This window comes from Camelina sativa, chromosome 11 (assembly GCF_030686135.1).
Source record: "Camelina sativa cultivar CO46 ecotype springtype chromosome 11, ASM3068613v1".
NCBI lineage: Eukaryota > Viridiplantae > Streptophyta > Magnoliopsida > Brassicales > Brassicaceae > Camelina > Camelina sativa.
In genome coordinates this window covers 39,382,958-39,400,279 of record NC_141890.1, presented here as the reverse complement: position 1 = coordinate 39,400,279, position 17,322 = coordinate 39,382,958, and the positions used below count along the sequence as shown (strand labels likewise).

Below are 17,322 nucleotides of genomic sequence, written 5' to 3'. Positions count from 1 at the left end.
CATGGAGTCCTAGAACATCCTCTTCGAGCCTACTTTATGATTCCACGGTGAGTATATATATTTTTGTGTTTGTATAATTGTGTGCTTAGCCTTCTGTTCATGATAGTGCAGATGGTTAGAAAGGGTGCTGTTTCTGGTCGTGGTCGTGGACGCAGACGTGGTCGTGGACGCGGAAGTGGTCGTGGTAGGGGCAGAGTCCTAGCTGTTAGTGAGACTGGGGTCCAAAGTACGACAGCTGAGGGTGTTGGCGAGTCGCAGGATGTTCAGGGGGATTCTTTGAGTGTGGCCTGAGGGGGCGGTGTTGATTCTCCAGTGGCCGGTGATGCTAGGGTTCCGGGTGTCGGAATCCAGCAGTTGGAGTCCCCGGTGTTGATCTTGCGGGCTTGTTAGCACAGTTGATAGAACGGTTGCCGGCGGTGGTACCAACTCAAGCTCAGGTAGTGCCACCAATGGTGGCGGAGGAGAGGCAGCCAGTGGCTGTGGATGTGGGCGGGCATAGTCGTTATTTGTCTATGCTCAAAGAGATGCATGGCATCGATACGGTGCGGTTTTCGGGTGGTACAGATCCAATTGCTGTAGATGCGTGGAGGACGAGTGTGGAACGTAACTTCCATACTCTGAGATGTCCTGAGGAGTTTTGGGTGGACATTGGGGTCCACCATTTGATTGGTGATGCTCAGGTGTGGTGGAGATCAGTGGCTGCTAGGAGAGTGCAACGGGAGCTGACTTGGGCTGACTTCGTAGGGGAGTTCAACCGCAAGTATTTTACGAGGGAGGCATTGGATCGGATGGAGGTGCAGTTCCTTCAGTTATCTCAGGGGACGCGGTCACTGCGTGAGTTGGATTTGGAGTTTAGTCGGCTTCTATGCTATGGGGGTCGGGCTATGGAGTCTTAGGAGGCCCAAATCAGGAGGTTTATGAGGGCTCTACGTGATGACTTGAGGGTCCATTGTAGAGGACGTAGTTTCGCTATGCTTGCAGAGCTGGTTGAGACTGCGGTAGAGATCGAGGAGGATATCCGGGCACAGTCAGTGGCAGTTAGTCCAGCAGTTCAGCCTAGTAAGGTTCAGGAGGTGGGAGGCTATGCAGAGGCTCACCGGATTGCTAGTTGTCCCAAGAGGAGTGCTCCGACGGCAGCGGTTCGTGTTTGCTATCGTTGCAGGGAGCCAGGGCACATCAGGCCCTTGTGTCCCAAGTTGCAGCCGGTGGCAGTGGCAGCGTTGCAGCAGGTGCAGCCGAGAGGGTAGCAGGTTGCACGGATTGAGCAGGCGCCACGAGTTTACACGACTGCAGAGACTGGTGAAACCAGTGCCGGGGCGATCACATGTATAATTTCTTGTACTATATCTTTGTGAATTCTTAGTAGGTTCAGATTTTATGTTTGCCTGTGATAAAATGTTAGGTTCTCAACACATGAGGTTTGTGTACGGACCTTGTTGGTAGGCAGGTTTAAGTCCTATGTTATGTTTGATTCTGGAGCTTCTCATAGCTTCATTACTCCGGAGTGTGCAGAGAGCGCGGGAATCAGAGGGGATCCTGGGGAGCGTACAGGAGTTGTCAGAGTTGCGGGAGGCAAGTTCCTGAGGGTTATTGGACGAGCCAGAGGAATTGATATTCAGATCGCGAGAGAGTCTTGGCCAGCGGATTTGCTTATCAGTCCAGTGGAGTTGTATGATATTATTCTCGGGATGGATTGGTTACATCGGCATATGGTGCATTTGGGTTGCTATTAGGGTAGAGTGGAGTTTGAGCGTCCAGGAGGGAAGTTGGTTTTTCAGGGTATCAGACCGACTTTGGGGAGTCTCGTGATCTCAACCATTCAGGCAGGGAAGATGATCGAGAAGGGCCGTGAGGCTTATTTGGTTACTATATCAATGCTAGAGTCAGTGGGGCAGTCTACGGTTAGTGGTATTCCGGTTGTTGAGGAATTTGAGGATGTGTTTCAGTCATTGCAGGGATTACCACCATCTCGGTCTGATCCTTTCACAATTGAACTGGAACCGGGGACGACGCCGTTATCCAAGGCTCCTTACAGAATGGCTCTAGCAGAGATGGCAGAGCTGAAGAAGCAGCTAGAGGATTTGTTGAGTAAGGGATTCATCCGTCCTAGTGTATCACCGTGGGGAGCACCGATGTTGTTTGTCAAGAAGAAGGATGGGAGTTTCTGGTTGTGTATTGATTACAGGGGTTTGAACCGGGTCACTGTGAAGAACAAGTACCCTTTTCCGAAGATCGATGAGTTATTTTATCAGTTGAGGGGTGCTACTTGGTTCTCCAAGGTAGATTTGGCGTCGGGTTATCATCAGATACCGATAGATGAGGCAGATGTGAGGAAGACTGCATTCAGGACGAGGTATGGGCATTATGAGTTTGTGGTGATGCCTTTCGGGTTGACTAACGCACCAGCAGCGTTTATGAGATTGATGAACATTGTGTTTCAGGAGTTTCTCGATGTATCTGTCATCATTTTCATCGACGATATCCTGGTTTATTCTAAGAGTTCTTAGGAGCATGCAGTGCATTTGAGGACAGTTCTGGAGAAGCTGCGGGAGCAGAAGATGTTTGCTAAGTTGAGCAAGTGCAGTTTTTGGCAGCGTGAGATGGGTTTTCTGGGTCATATTGTGTCTGCAGATGGAGTTTCTGTAGATCCGTAGAAGATTCAGGCTATCAAAGATTGGCCTAGACCATAGATTGCCATAGAGATCAGGAGTTTTCTGGGGTTGGCAGGTTACTACAGGATATTTATGCAGGGGTTTGCGAGAAGAACACGTCGTATGACTAAGTTGACAGGGAAGGATGTTCCTTTTGTTTGGTCACAGGAGTGTGAGGAGGGCTTTGCAAGCCTGAAGGAGTTGTTGACTACTGCGCCAGTGTTGGCTTTGCCTGAGCAGGGAGAACCCTATGTGGTTTATAAAGATGCATCTAGAGTTTGTTTGGGATGTGTGTTGATGCAGCATGGGAAGGTGATTGCCTACGCTTCGCGGCAGTTGCGGAAGCATGGAGGCAACTATCCTACTCATGATTTGGAGATGGGTGTTGTAGTTTTTGCCCTGAAGATTTGGAGATCTTATCTTTATGGTGCAAAGGTGCAGGTGTTTACAGATCATAGGAGCCTGAAGTATATATTCACTCAGCCCGAACTGAACTTGAGGCAGAGGCGGTGGATGGAGCTGGTGGCGGGTTATGAATTGGAGATAGCCTATCACCCTGGTAAGGCTAACTCGGTTGCAGATGCTCTGAGCTGGAAGAGGGTAGCTTCGGCTCAGGAGCAAGAGATGGAGTCTCTGGTTGGAGAGATCGGTGCTTTGATTTTGTGTGCTGTTTCTCAGGAACCATTGGGTTTGGAGGCGGTAAATAGAGCAGATCTTCTGACCAGAGTGCGGTTGGCTCAGGAGAAGGATTTGGGTATCAGGTCTCAGATAATGGTACTATCTTGGTGTGCGGTTGGATTTGTGTGCCCAAGGATGAGGAGTTGAGGCAGGAGATCCTGAGAGAGGCTCATGGGAGCAAGTTTTCTATTCATCCAGGAGCGACTAAGATGTACCGTGATCTAAAGAGGTACTATCATTGGATCGGGATAAAGAAGGATGTAGCTAGTTAGGTCGCGAGGTGCGATGTGTGCCAGCTAGTGAAGGCTGAGCATCAAGTTCCAGGAGGTTACTGAAGAGTCTTCCCATTCCAAAGTGGAAGTGGGATATGATTACTATGGACTTCGTGGTAGGTTTGCCAGTGTCGAGGACGTGTGATTCTATTTGGGTCATTGTGGACCGGTTGACTAAGTCGGCACATTTTTTGGCCATTAAGAAGGCTGATGGAGCAGTGGTCTTGGCTAAGAAGTATGTGAAGGAGATAGTCAGGTTGCATGGGGTGCCAGTGAACATTGTGTCTGATAGGGATTCTAAGTTCACTTCGGTGTTCTGGAGAGCGTTTCAGGCAGAGATGGCTACTAAGGTGCATATGAGTACAGCTTATCATCCCCAGACAGATGGACAGTCAGAGAGGACGATCCAGACGTTGGAGGATTTGCTGAGGATGTGTGTGTTGGATTGGGGAGGCCATTGGGCAGATCATTTGAGCTTGGTAGAGTTTGCTTACAACAACAGTTATCAGGCGAGTATTAAGATGGCTCCTTATGAGGCTTTGTATGGGAGGCCGTGTCGTACACCGTTATGCTGGACTCAGGTGGGGGAGAGAAGCATTTACAAGGCAGATTTTGTTCAAGAGACCTCAAAGAAGATTCAGGTTCTCAAGCTGAACATGAAGGAGGCTCAGGATCGGCAGAGGAGTTATGCCGATAGGAGGAGGAGAGATCTTGAGTTTCAGGTAGGAGATAGAGTGTACCTCAAGATGGCCATGTTGCGGGCCCAAACAGGTCATTGACTGAGACGAAGTTGAGTCCGAGGTATATGGGTCCGTTCAGAGTGATTGAGCATATTGGACCAGTGGCATATAGATTGTAGTTACTTTAGGTTATGCATGCTTTCCATAAGGTTTTCCATGTGTCTATGTTGCGGAAGTGTCTCCGTGAGGATGATCAGTTGTTAGCTAAGATTCCTGAGGATCTTCAGCCTAACATGACTTTGGAGGTGAGACCAGTGAAGGTTCTCGAGAGGAGGATTAAGGAACTTTGGAAGAAGAAAATTCCTTTGATGAGAGTCCTTTGGGACTGTGATGGTGTTGAGGAGCAGACTTGGGAGCCTGAGGCGAGGATGAAGGCAAGGTTTAAGAAGTGGTATGAGAAGCAAGCCGCGACTTGATTTTGTCTAGCCTGGTCCCATCTGTAATCTATGGCTGGAGCGGGAATGGAGTATTCCAGCCCATCTCTCTTGTTTACTTGGTCGCTTGGGGTGGTTGGTTGTGCGACTAAGTAACAAGATGAGGTGGTGCTCGGGATACAAAGCTTCCGTGAGGCGGGGTTTTTGGAAGTAAATTTCCTGAAATAGGAGTTCCCAAAAGTGGAAAGTTTCCAAAAGTGGAAAGTGCTAAAAATAGAAAGTTTTATGTGAGTTAAAATTTGTCCATTTTAGTGGAGAGAGCCTTGGAGGGGCTTGTGTGGCCTTAGTGGCGGACTTTTTAGTCATTGTGTGGCCTTAGTGGCGGTCGTTTGAGACATTGTATGGCTATTGTGGCGGGCTGTTTAGCCAGATGTGTGGCCTTTGTGGCGGGCTGTTTAGCCAGAGTGCCTATTTAGGCGGTCCTTTGGGACAGATGGTCTTTGTGACGGTCCTTCGGGACAGATGGTCTTTGTGATGTTCCTTCGGGACAGATGGTCTTTGTGATGGTCCTGTTTAGGACATTTGTTTGGTCTTTGTGACGGTCATGTTTATGACATTTGTTTGGTCTTGGTGGCGGTCCTGTTTAGGACATTTGTTCGGCCTTTGTGGCGGCCCTTGTGGCAGTGAGATGATCCAAGTGTGGTCATGAGGTATCCCAGTGAGGGGATATGTGGTTGGTAGGACATTGAGATGTCTTACGCGAGCCACAAGAAGGAAACCTGGATAGGGATAGGACTCAGACGTGTTCATAATTGTTTGCTCGCGTCTCTTGGGGGACTTAGGTTGGTATATCAACTTCAGATGACGATCCGGAGGTGCGCTGTAGGGTGGCAACCCGAGAGAAGAATATTGGACTTCCTTATATATTATGGCATGCAGGTTTAGGCCCGATGAGGAGCCAATAAAAACTCAAGGTTTAGGCCTCTGAGTAAAGGAAAGTCCAAAAGTCGAGAGCAAATAATGCCTGTGGCGTGAGTCTATCTCCTAGAGGTGACCTTTCGTAGATCGGTTGGAGGAGTGCAGGCCGTAGAGACGATAGCACGGGAGTCCTTGACTGATGGTTGGTTGAGATTCGAGGACGAATCTATGTTCGTGGGGGAGAACTGTAACACCCGGAAACCAAAACTATGCGTTTTGGGGAGGGTGTCGGTCGACACCACTTATTTTTGGTTCAACCAGATTGACTTAATTGTCGATTTTTGGTTGGTTTTGTTTAGGGGAACCATTAAACCAAGATATTATGTGTTTGTTGACGAAAAGAAGATTTTTTTTTTTGTCTTTGTCGCCGTTTAACATTTTTGAGAGAAGAAGGGAGAAAACATTGTTCTTGAGCTTTTGAGAGAGATTGGTGAGATTCCTTGCTGTTTCTTGAGAGATCCAAGGCTAGGAAGGAGTTAGAAGCTTGCTAGGAGGGTTGGATTCGTTGTTGTTGGTCAGAATCTTCCTGCAAAGAGGTGAGTGCATGACCATGGCTGATCTAAGCCTGTAATTCCTTGTTCTTGCTTGTTGTTGCTGTTTTTGTGTGTTTTCTTGCTGGGATTGGATTGCTACAGGTTCCTATGGATGTATATGGCTTGGGTTTTGAGTATTGGGCGAATTGATGGAGTTTGGGAGCGAGGTTCGACTCTCGGCTTCGTGCGGATCGCGGTTGCACAGGTAGTGTCGATCGATACCAATTGGTGTCGGTCGACACCAGTGAAGCGGCATCGATCGACACTGTGGGATAGTGTCGGTCGACACCAAGAGCCAGTGTCGGTCGACACTTGGCTTGTGTTGGTCGACACCTCCCTTCCAGCGAGATGATGTTTGCTTTCCTGTTTTGTATGTTTGTTTGTATTGATTGTTTGGACATTGGTATCCTAGTTGCTTGTGTGTATAGCCCAATAGATGGGAGGATTGTCTCACTGAGTTTTTATTAAATACTCATGCATCTCAATATGTGTTTGTGGTGTAGGTAAAGGCAAAGTGTGATCGTGGAATCAAGGCGATGAAGAGGAGGATGTTCTAAGGACTCGATTGGATGTTGTTTGGCGTTGCTAGGTTGCTAGAGTTGGATCATTAGAAACATTGCTAGGTTGCTGGTTTCATGTTTCCTGATGATTGGTTATTTGATTGTTGCTAAATTTGATTATTGGTTATTTTATTATTAGATATTTATTGGTATTGTTATTTCCGCTGTTGGTTGTGGTTGTGGATATGTGGCTAGTGGGTATGGAACCACTAGTTGTAGTTATTTATTATTATTATTAATTATTTATTATTTATTATTAAAAAAACGGGTCGGGTCGTTTCATAAATATACTGTATATTATAAATATATTATTTATTACCACCTAGAAAATATCTATATGAATACATTAAGCTAACTATTATATGTTTTTTTACTTTCACTTTTGCATAGTATTTTTAGTTACTAAAATTATTGGCTCAAAAAATATTTAGAATAAAAAATATATTACATAGTATACTAATCAACGATGCATCATCACAATAGTGTATAACTAACCATCGAGAGAACCTCGGCTCCGCCCTCCTCCCTATGGAGAAGAACCTTGCATTCAACCTCCTCCACCATGAAAAGAACCTTGACTCCAACTTTCTCCCTCGAGGAGATAACCTTGCATCTAACCTCCTCCACTTTTCTCCCGTAGAGAGATAACCTTGCGTCCAACCTCCTCCACCATAGAGAGAACCTCAGTTCTGTCCTCCTTATGTGTGGAAAGAATATGTTCACATCTTTTCGCTATCTCAAAATGGCTTGCTCCGATAACCAATGAAACTAACGACCCTTTTCTAACGTCACAAAATCTTTTGATAGTAACTAATGTTAATTTTTCCAACGTATTCGTGGAAGTGTTTTTCACACCATGATGTAGCTTTTTCTCTGGAACACCCGACTGCCACCTTGCTTAGTGTGCCCATGACCACGGGTCCACCTTCCTTAGTGGGCCTCACGTCTACTCATGGCCCATCCATATCCGACGTCCGGTCTGTTAAGTCCGGGAGGCTTTAAATACTTGTTTACCGACCCTACAAATCACCATATGATAAGAAAATTAATTTGACATAAATATAGAAATTATAGAAAATTATAAGAAAGATAATATATGAATCTCAAATAATTCAAAAGTGCAAAGATAAATTAAATAAAACAATCTAAAACTACTACATTAAATTTAAAAATACATCATTAGAAAAAGAAGATGCATATACTAATCTTTTTTTTGGGTCAACATATTAATCTTATATATTCCAAACTGAAAACGGAGAAAGTAGGAGAAAATTAAGGTTTAAAAAAATAAGAAAAATTTACCTTTCTATTAAAAATGTTTTACCAATAGAACAAAGTTGAAAGCAATATTTTTGAATAAATTATTTTGTTAGATGAAAAATATGCGATGATCTATGTTTATATAGAAGTGAGTATTTACAAAATTTAGAATTAATATTTAAATGTATATTTTCCTTAATCCCATTTCTATTTTTTTGTAGAATTAATAACTTAAATTAAAAATAAATGTTGTAATTTCAAATTTTTATGAATATATATATATATAATCTCCTTATAATTATTATTTTTTAAAATTAATTTTTGCAATTTATTGATAATTATTCTTTTTACATTATCACTATTGTTTAAAACAAAATATTTTGTTTTTTTGTTGTAATCTCAAATTGCTTCTATTAAATATTAAATTTTACACATGTCAAAATCAGATTGATATAAACTTGACACATGTCAAAATTTTATTAATGACTAACTTTCAAAATCCAACTTTATATAATAAGATATTATATTATATATATACCACACATTAACATCAAAATATCAATCGACAATTTGCATTAATAAACTGATTAAAAATACACAAAGATGCTTAATTTAAACTTAAACAGGATTTGGTTTTTGTAACCATCTTAACTAACAAACTGGCTTAAAGATAATAAACAAAGCAAACTCAAAACAATGCAAACTCAAAGTAAACAAAGACACAACTAAAAACAGTTTTAAAATCAAGACTACACAAGTGAACCTTGGGCAAGTAAGTGACTTGGGAGATAGCTAATCAATCCTAGATGTCTAAGCAACAATCAAGCACAATCCTTTGGCTCAGAACTGTAATGCCCCGACCGCTACCTCTTTGGGCCCCATGTCCAATCCCAATCCATAGGCCCACCTTCTTTAATGGACCTCACACCCTATCATTAGGCTTGTGAGCTCATCCATATCCGACGGCCGGTTTGCTACGTCTGAGAGACTTTAAAGACTTGTTACCTTCCCTACAAATCACCACATGATCTTTCTCTGTGTTTTGTCCTTACTCGCACATTTCCGACAATCACTTCCCGGAAGGTCACCCATCCTAAGACTACTCCAGCATAAGCACGCTTAACTGTGGAGTTCTCTCAGGACCATTGACCGAAAAGATAAGTGCACTTTAGTGACATAGGTGGCCAAATCAATTATTTTAAACATCTCCACAAGTCTCTGAAACCGGGGTGTCACAAGAACACTTAAGTAAATCAATTCATTTCCATGATAGAGATCCTATGCTAATCAAGCAATAATCAACAATTTCTAAAGGTAATAACAAGATAAGCATGCATTAAAAACAAGTCTAAATACCACTAAGCACCCTTATCATCAATTTCAATTGGCTAGGAATGCAAAGCTCTTGTAAATGTTGTTTCAGAAATTTCATCAAACACCTTCTGGGCATCAAAATCCTAATGACTAGATTTAAAGCTTGATCAAGGCTATCTAGCAATTTTAACCCTAAACAAGATATGAAACACATAAATAATACCCTAGACATCATAGATTAATCATCCATCTCCCTAATCTACCTAGCCCAAAGTTCTATAGATCTTCTCTCTCATCATCATGATCACACAAAGGAAAAAGCATGATCTTTGTGAAATGATAATAAGAGATTATAGATTAGGAGATTTGAAGACGAAATTGCTATTAAAAACTTACAAATACTCAATCATTCAACAAACCAAGAGTAAACAAGTTTAAGAACACTAAAAAGCTGCTAAAAACAAGAGATCAATCTCCCCTTAATAGGGTTAAGGTATTTATAGGAAAATAGAAGGGAATCGGGTCAACCCAAAACAAACCGGCTCAAACCCAAATAAAAGCTAAAACATAGCTCCGGGCATTCGGTTTATCCGGTTTAATCGGGTCGGTTTATTCGGTTATTCAAAATTTCGTTTATCTAAAAATCATGCCAAATTAAACCGAATAAAAATTCAGTTCGGTTTATTCGGTAATTGGTTTATTTGGTTCGGTTATCTGCTTTAAAATCTATTCTGAATTAAACCGAACTGAATTTTTTTTCGGTTAGTTCGGTTAACCGAATATGAACTACAATTATGTATCCTCCATAAACTTGTAAAATCCAATCAAAAAAACCCTTTTAGTGGGTTACGAAGAGTTACAACCATGTAAAAACGATGAAACCCATGAAAAGGATTAAAGGTCCGATCAAATATGTCGATAGTGAGCAAATCCGAGCTTCAAACATAAAATTTTAGGATTTTATTGCTTGAATACGATTGAGGGATTAGGTGGAAGAATTGGACGAAATGAAATAGAAGAATTGAGAAAGCTGAAGTTTTCATACTGTAAAGAATTGAGAAATCGAATAAGAAAAAAAGATCTAATTTTCAGATTTTTGAGAGGTTGAAGAAGAAACGGTTGAGAGAGGCAAGAGTAAAATGGTAGAAAAAGAAGTAGGGTTTTCTTATTTTATTAGATATATCATGTGGGCTGTAAAAATATTTGGGCCTGGCCTAAACATATTTTTTTATTTCATAAGTCCAAAAAAAGTCTACACTATTTTAAACGCAACAAACCCTAGCGTTTTGTTTATTTCTTTTTCTCTAGTCCATCGTCTTTCTTCAGCTCATCGATGGCAGATCTTAAAAACTCATGCTTATTTTTCAGCTTAACCATGGCAGATCTTCGACGATAGATGATTATTGGAAGAGAACCAAAGAACTGTTCGGTTATGGTTTGCCGAACCGAACCGAAATGATAACCGAAATCCTTAAATATTTTTTCCGATCGGTTTACACTGTTTCTCAAATTCGGCGCCGAGAACCAAATAGCTCGGTTCTTTTGGTTCAGGTTTCTCGGTTCTTACCGAACGCCCAAGGCTACTAAAACAAGTGTGGAGTATGGCGGCTACGAGGTGGTTTTGGCCGATGGGTGAGCTCGCGTGGCTCCATCGGTCTTTGCATGACTGCAGGAGTTGGCCGACTGCACCTCCAGTTCTTCATCTGATCGAGCTCTATCGGGCAGGGCTTGACCGATTGGAGGTGACCGATCATGCCAATCAGGGAGGGCTTGACCGTTGGAAGTGGTCGTGCATGCTTCATGTTCTTGACGTTGAGGTGTGGCATCGGTCATCACTTGGCCGATTGATGAGACCGATGGGCATAGCCGCTCATAGCTCATGATTCCTTGTCACTTCTCCAACTTCACTCCTCTTTGCTTCTTTGCACCAAAACAAGTCTAAATGCTCCAAATGTGATGAGACTACTCCAAGAACCTGAGAGATAACACGCTAGATACAAATGCTCCTAAAAACACCTAGAATAACAAGATTATGCAACAAAACTATGCAAAAACAAGATTTAAAACACAACAAAAACACAATATATCACCCGACATACGAAAATATGCATGCCATATCCAAAGATCATAATCCGTCACAGCTTCCTCGAATTATAGTTGGTGATCCACTACGACCTGTATATTGGTCAGCCCAAGCGGTAGGACAATTCTTCCACTTTCAGTGTATGCAATCCAGGCTACCCAGCATACATGGAAACCCTCGTGTTTCACCAATGTAAAGAATTCTAGCAACATTATCAGCCGTAGGTGATCTTTAAGTATGTCTCTGAAAATATCTCTACAATTGCTCGACAAAAAATTTTCAAGCTTTTGATTGCTGTTGATTCGGCTATCTTAACATACTCGTATGTGGCATCCGCTAGTAGACCGTACACTAGCATTCTTAACACGGCTGTTAATTTTTGTAGAGGTGATACTCTATCTATTCGTTGTGTGAAGTAGTTGTCATGGGTTCCAACTGCATCAACAATACGAAGGAATAGAGAATGAGGCATATGATATCTTCTACGAAACATAACATCACCGTACACCGAAGTCTTTGAAAAATAATTGTTGAACAATCTATAATGTGAGCTCTCTCGATCAAGGGTGATGAAAGAACGACCGGAAACTGAGCCTCCGTGGATTACTTGGTTATTTTGTTGATTGAGAAGATATTGGATGATCGCATTGTTTTGAGCCATGGCAAATTGTATTGCTTCTTCTTCATCTTCAAGATTATTAATCATTTCTATATTTTCATCATCATTTGAAGATGATGATGAATCATGAGAATGAGACTGATTTTAGAAATTGAAATTCATTTTAAGAGAAAAAATTTAGAGTGAGCAAAGAAGTATATATGCTTTTGATATGTGATGACTAACATCAGGTTCTAGTGGTATTTATAGAAATAATTCATTTAGACGTTAATTCAAAAAGCATCAAAAGTGTAAGAAATTTTAAATATTTTGTCTTTTTCTTTTATTTATTTATAATTAAATTTTTACAAATTTAGACAACTATTATTTTTGTTAGTCATTGTATTGTCACATATGTTGGATTAGTTATCAAAGTGTAAGAAGCATTTATTAATTTTGTCTTTGTATTCTCACACTTATTTCTAATTGATTTTTTTTAACTTTTTAGTATGTAAGATATTTTTATTTGTTAGTCATTGTATTGTCACATTTATTTTGCCTTGGTTTTTAAAATAACTTATTTTCTGATATTTATTTATAATTGAATTTTTATAATTTGACATACTTTTACTTTTGCTAGTCATTCTATTGTCACATCTATATTACATTGGTTTTAAAAGTGTAAGAAGCTGAAACTATTTTTTATTTTCTTATATTTATTTATAATTGATTTTTTTCAATGTGAGACACGTTTAGTTTGCTAGTCATTGTATTGTTACATCTATATTACATTGGTTTTAAAAGTGTAAGAAGCTGTAAATATATTTTATCTTCTTATATTTATTTATAATTGTTTTTTTCAATGTGAGACACTTTTACTTTTGCTAATCATTGTATTGTTACATCTTTATTACATTGGTTTTAAAAGTGTAAGAAGCTGTAAATATTTTTTTCTTCATATATTTATTTATAATTGATTTTTTCAATGTGAGACACTTTTACTTTTGCTAGTCATTGTATTGTCACGTCTATATTACATTGGTTTTAAAAGTGTAAGAAGCTGTAAATATTTTTCTTCTTCTTATATTTCTTCATAATTGGTTTTTTTCAATGTGAGACACTTTTACTTTTGAGAAAACAACAACAAAAAATCTATGCAATGCATCAAACAATGTGAAAACAGGCCTCAAAGTGGTGCTTCAAATGAAGATATTGTAAGAAATAATTAATATTCATCAATTTTTTTGAATACTTAATTTCTTTAATTTAGTTATTTTTTACTAATAATTTTTAATATATTTACAGCTAAATCAAGCCAAATTAATGTTAGCTGAAGATCACAGTTTCAATGGACGTTGGAAATTTGATCATGTATGGAATATTGTGAACAACTTTAAAAAATTCCAAGATGGTTCCTTTAAACAAGTACCAAATTCTAGTGATATGGAGTACACATATTTTAATTCATAAAATAATATCCATGATTCCACAACACAAGCTTCATCCAAATTGTTTCCGTTCTCTTTGAATTTAGGTGATGACGACAATGTTATTGGCCAACAGAGGTGAAAAAATCCAAAATGAAAAGAAAAAAAGATGATCAAACATCACTTATAATCAACAGTTTGGAAGAAGGAAATAGACAACTTTTGGAGCAATTAAAGAAGACAAGTGCACAAAGAGATCACTATTTAGAGTTTCAAAGTACATTTAATGCACTGAAAGAAGCTATAGAGGAGAAGTGGATTTTCTTTCGGAACGTGAATTCGATAAAAGATCCGAATATCCGTGCATATATGAATGCTGAACAAACATAAACTTTACAAAAACGTGGTATCCAACAACTAGATCAACAAGCTCCAGAGTCATCTACTTCGTTGGGGCACTATCTTAACTATCTTAATGGAACTGCAAATAATCAACCAGATTAATTATTAGTCTTTGTTGTATTAAGTTGTTTTTAATTTTTAGTTTAAGTCATATTATGTATTTTAATTTTTATTATTAGTTATGCTATTTTGTATCTTCTTTTTGTATTATCTAGTTTCTATGTAATATATGCTATTGTTGAATTTTAAAATTATTATTTATAAGTTTAAGTATAAAGTAATAATAATTAATTATATTTAGATATAAAATATAAATATATTTAAATTTAAGAGACTGATTTGTAAATAAAAAAACTCAACTCCAAAATGGAGAAGTCTCCAAATATAGAGACAAATATAGAGATCTCAATTTTAGAGATGGAAATAGAGTGGGGTTGGAGAAGGTTTTTCTCCAAAATGGAGTTTGGAGATAGAAATGAAGATGGGTTGGAGATGGTGTAACATCCGCGAACCGGAATCCCGGTTTAGAGGGTGCATCGGTCGATGTACTATGTGCGGACGAGTTTAAGTTAAACGCTGCGTTTTGGGTTAGGGAAAACCCTTAACACGAGTTTCGGTTTCATTAGTCGTGTTCAGCCGCTTTTGAGAGAAAGAAAAGAGAGAAAAGGTTTTTCTAAGTGTTCTTGAGTGTTCCTGAGGAGTTTGGGAGATTGGAAGTTGTTCCTGTAGAGATTTGTAGCTGGGATCGTTGTAGGAACTTCTTGAAAGTGTTTTTTTGCTTGTTTGAGGTTTCGAATAGTCTTGGCAAAGGTAAGTGCATGACCATGGCTTATCTAAGCTGGAGATTTCTCTGATCTACTTGATTATGTGTTGTTAGGCTTGTTAGTATGTTATGTGGGATATTGGGAAGCTTTCTTGTGGCTTGAGATCGAGTTTTGTGGTTGTAGGAACGAAGATCCGACGAGAAGCTTCGGGGAAAAACGATGCTCGGCATGTGCATCGGCCGATACAAATGCGAGGACGGCGCGTTTACCCTAGGGTTTTCGTGCTATGTCGAGCATGCGTCGCTCGATGCAGTGTGCGTGTGCAAGCCTTGTGTCGGTAGATGCAACCCCAATCAGTGTTGGTCGATGCATGGTTGGTGTCAGTCGATGCAGAGTCCTGGTTTGTTATTGATGTTTGTTGATTGTTGATTGATGGTTAGAGATGTCTTTATTGCTTGTGTGTAGAGCCCAATAGATGGGAGGATTGCCTTACTGAGTGTTTATTAAATACTCATGCATTGCAATTTGTGTTTGTGGTGCAGGTAAAGGCAAAGTGTGATCGTGGAATCAAGACAATGAAGAGGAGGATGTTCTAGTGGCTCGCTTGGTTCCTGTTAGGTTGCTAGAGTTGCTAGAGTTGCTAGAGTTGCTAGAGTTGAGTCCTAGAATGTTGTTTAGGATTGCTGGTTCTCTGGTTTACGTTGATTGGATCTTTAGTTTATGATTGGAATTATTATTTGATATTGGTTATTGTTGGATATTGGTATTGCTTATTATTTCCGCTGTTGGTGTGTTTGTGGTTAGGTGGCTAGTGGGTATGGGACCACTAGCTGTAGAGTATTTATTTATTTGTTATTCTTATTAATATTTATTATATATATTAAAAAAAAATGGGTCGGGTCGTTTTAGTTTGATATTAGAGCCCTTACGGTTCTAGGTTTGGGTTCACTGGGCTTTGTGTTGTAGATGTTTGGGATTGCATGTCTTGGTTGATTATGTGAGTTAGTCAATTGTGTGTGGCATGGAGTCCTAGAACATCCTCTTCGAGCCTAGTGTGTGATTCTACGGTGAGTATATGTTTCTGTGTTATGTATAATTGCGTGCTTAGCCTTCTGTTCATGGTAGTGCAGATGGTTAGAGAGGATGTTGTTGCTGGTTGTGGTCGTGGACGCGGACGTGGTCATGGATGCGGACGTGGTCGTGGTAGGGGTAGAGTCCCAGCGGTTAGTGAGAATGCGGACCAGAGTGTGACAGCTGAGGGTGTTGGCGAGTCGCAAGTTGTCCAGGAGGATTCCATGAGTGTGGCCGGAGGGGGCAGTGTTGATGCTCCAGTGGCCGGTGATGCTAGGGTCCCAGGTGTGGGAGTCCCAGCGGGTGGAGTCCCTAGTGTCTATCTTGCGGGCTTGTTAGCACAGTTGATAGAATGGTTACCGGTACCAGCTCAGGCACCGATAGTGCTGCCAGTGGCGGCGGGGGTGCAGCAGCCAGTGGTTGCGGATGTAGGGGTTCACTCTCGTTATGTCAGTATGCTGAGAGAGATGAACCATATTGGTACCAAGCGGTTTTCGGGAGGCAATGATCCTACTATTGCTGATGCGTTGAGGACGAGAGTGGAACGTAACTACCAGTCTCTCAGATTTGGGTTTATATAGCGGTTCACAACCTTACTGGGGATGCTCAGTTGTGGTGGAGTTCTGTGGCTGCTAGGAGGGTGCAGAGGGAGATGTCTTGGGCTGACTTCGTCTTGAAGTTCAACCGCAAGTATATTCCTAGGGAGACTCTAGATAGGTTGGAGGTGCAGTTCCTTCAGCTAGCTCAGGGGACTCGGTCAGTGCGGGAGCTTGACTTGGAGTTCAGTCGACTTCTGAGGTATGATGGTCGAGCTATAGAGTCTGAGGAGGCTCAGATCAGGAGGTTTTTGAGGGTCCTACGTGAAGATGTGAGGGTCCACTGTAGAGGGCGGAGTTGTAACATCCGAGAAAAGTGTTCTTGAGTGTTCTTGGGGATTTTGGGAGATTTGAGACTGTTCCTGTAGAGATCTGTAGTTGGGATCGTTGTAGGAGCTTCCTGGGAGTGTTTGTTTGCTTGTGTAAGGTTCAGAATCGTTTTGGCAAATGATAGACTCCTGGATGAGGATCCACTCCCAAGAACACACTTTCCAAGGTCTTGAAGAGGGATGAACGAAATGATGAAGATGAATGGGTTGAAGATGCAGCGGAATGGAGAGATGAATGGCGGAGAAGGTGAAGAGGTGGATTTGCAGCGGATTGAAGGAGAGAACGAAGTGTACTTCTAAGAGAGATGGAGATCTCTTAGACTACAGGCTTGACTACAACTTAGATATGACACACTAAGAAGTAAACAAGTTGAGAAGATACTACACCCTTCTCTGATCAAACAAGTAAAAAGAAGGTTTTTGATTAAAATGTTTGATGAGTAACAAATGAGAAATACATGGTGTTTAAATAGGAGAGGGACGACGAAATGAGAAGAGGGGAGAGAGGTGAGACATGCAAGAGCATGCAAAAGGTCAAACTTATGCAAGAATATGCACAAGTCCCACACTTATGCAAGTTCATACAAAATGTCTAGGAAATTACAAAAGCATTAAATGTAAAGTTTGAACAAGAGAGAAAGAAAATGGGCCAAGACAAAGAGATGGGCCTTGGACCACGAAATGGGGTGACA

The 17,322-nt window shown here is 40.8% G+C and overlaps 2 pseudogenes; one reads left to right on the top strand and one right to left on the bottom strand.

Annotated features, from left to right (window-relative positions):
* Positions 1 to 11,264: 11,264 nt before the first annotated feature.
* On the bottom strand, positions 11,265 to 12,224 carry LOC147935165 (uncharacterized; annotated as a pseudogene).
* Positions 12,225 to 13,195: 971 nt separating this feature from the next.
* Positions 13,196 to 13,972, top strand: LOC147935164 (uncharacterized; annotated as a pseudogene).
* Positions 13,973 to 17,322: the final 3,350 nt, after the last annotated feature.